This window comes from Rhea americana, unplaced genomic scaffold, assembly GCF_003343005.1.
Source record: "Rhea americana isolate MKP2758 unplaced genomic scaffold, rheAme1 scaffold_527, whole genome shotgun sequence".
Lineage (NCBI taxonomy): Eukaryota > Metazoa > Chordata > Aves > Rheiformes > Rheidae > Rhea > Rhea americana.
The window spans coordinates 144,035-146,401 of record NW_028186676.1 but is presented as its reverse complement, the minus strand read 5'-3'; positions in this window follow the sequence as shown (position 1 = coordinate 146,401).

The following is a 2,367-nucleotide window of genomic DNA, read 5'->3' as shown; positions in this document are numbered from 1 at the left end:
GCGCTGGGATGGAGCAGCCGTGCCGCTGCGCGCTGGGGCTGCAGCCCGCGGGCTGGCTGGTGTCACGTGCAGCAGCCGGGAGGCTGCATGCAGCCGTCTCGTCCCGCGGGGCTGGGGCTGCTCCGCAGCGCGGAGGGCTGGACGTGGCGGTGCTGTCCCCAGCTCGGGGTGGTTGGGTGAGCCGCTCCCCAGTGCGGGGGCGGTTGGTTTCGCAGCCACAGCCCCCACGGCTGCCATGGGGCCTGGAGCAGCCTGAGGCTGCAAGCGGCAGCTCCGTGGGGAGCTGCTGAGCAGCCCTGTGCGTGCGCTGAGCATCCTGGAAAGGGAGAGGGGCGGCGGCAGCGGTTTGTTTCCAGGAACGGCAGAAAGTGTAAAGCAAAATAATGCAGCTCCCCACAGCCTGGCCAAGMCTGTCATGTCCTGATCCCCCCCTCGCCTGCCTCCTTCCTTCCCCCAGAGCTGGGAGAGCTGCCCGGCTCTGTGTGGCACGGCTGGGCAGCCCCAGCGTGCCGGTGGGCAGCCTTGCCCCATGCTGGGGGTGGCGTGCTGCAGGGGGAGAGAGCGGGCCCCTCGCCCTTGCCATGCATGACACGCCGTGTCCCCCTGCCCCATGGCCCTCTGCCCACGTCAGACATGCAAAGCAGGGCAGGCAAATTACCAGCCCTCCGGGAAGCAGCATTTCTGCTGTGGCTGGTGGCCTACGACCGCAGCAGCTGGCCACTGCCGGGAAGCAGCGCCGTGGTCACGGGAGCCTGCACACGGACCCTTTGCACCRAAGCTGCCAGCAGCAGCTGGCTGCAGCCAGCGCATCCGAGAGGCTGCAAAGGTTGCAACGCCTGCAGCTCGGGTGCGCCGCGCTCCCGCCGGCCCTCGCCTCGACAGCTGGCCCCCATGCCCAGGAGGGGCCCAGCCCCGCACTCTCCGCCCTGCTCCTCCCGGGCAGCAGGAGCCCYGGCTCTGCCTGCCTTGGGCATCCCGCAGGGCGCGGGGCCGGACGCAGGCGGCACACCGTCCGTGCACCGCGCCCTGCCGGGAGCCTCGCCGGCGCTGCCTGCCAGGCAGGAGCGCGGGGGCCGCGGGCGGGGCTGGGGCACCCGGAGCCGGGCTGCGGGCGGGCTTCGCCGGAGGAGATTTGCATCAAGAAGGGCCTTCTCGGAAGCTGGCTTTCGGCTCGAGTTTTGCTCTCTACAGCCCTTCGTCCAGGAAAGGAGGCGCCAGGAAGTGGGACCTGTTATCTCTGGTTTCCCACAGCGATGCACGGGCCTGCGGGGGCCCGGGGGCAGCCGGCGCTCTTTGCTCTCCTCRCTGTGGTTTGTTKTGTTCGGGGAACCGGAGCAGCCGCYGGGGCCGCGCTCGCCGCGCGGTGCAGCTGCCGCGGCCGCAGCCCCGGCTGCCGCTCACTTTCACTTGCGCAGGCCCTGGCGGGACGCCGCTGCGGTTCCTCGGWGCCGGCCGGGGCCTCCCTTTCCCGGCACCACCGGGGCTGCGTTCCCGCTGGCACGGCTCCGCCGGCAGCCCCTGCCCCGCGGCCGGGGCAGACACGGAGGGTGTCTGGGGGCCGGGCCCGGCGCGGGGCCGCTTGCTGCGCAGCTGCTGGGTGAGCAGCGCCGGCCGCGCTCGGCAGCCACGTTAGAGCAAGAGCCGCCAGCCTGGAGGTGACGTCTCAGTTCCCGCTCTGCGTGTGCTCCCCCCTTATCAAGAAAACCCTCTGCTCGTGCTCYGAAACCGCGTTTCTGCAGCTGGTGGAAACAGCAGGACCTGCTCGTGGCGGTGGCACCTGCGGGCTCTGCTGCCCGGGGTCCCCTGCCCCGTGCTGGGGTGCCCGGCGCGCCGTGGCCCCGGGTGGCTGTGGGTGCCCCCGGGCCCATCCGCGCTGTCGGCGCAGGGGACCTCCGGGGGCTTCCTGCATGCTGGCACCTGGGCCGGGAATGGGAACGGGAAGGGGAAGCTCCCGGGCGGGCGGTTGTGCAAGGCGCAGGGCCGCCCGCCCGCCGCTCCTTCGCGCACACCCGGGCAGGGCACGAGCAGCCCGACTTCCCTCTGGCCGTTTCGAAATTCCACCGCTCTTACAGAAAAGCCCCTGGGCAGAATTCCTGCAATGCAGTGATTCATCCCCGCCAAGCTGGAAGCAATGACTGCGCCGTCTCCAGTAAACCCTCCTGGTGGAGCAGATGAAAGGGCAGCGAGTGCTGCCGCGGCCCCACTCTCGCCAGCTGCAGACGCGGGGCGAGGGGGCCGGGCCGGCGCGGGGCGCCCGGCCGAGCAGCGCGGCCGGCCCAGGGCGCCTAGTTCCCGTTACCTGGGTTCCTGTCAAAATCACCCTCCTCCTCTCGGGCATTTTTCTTTTTTCTTTTTTCTCTTTTTTTT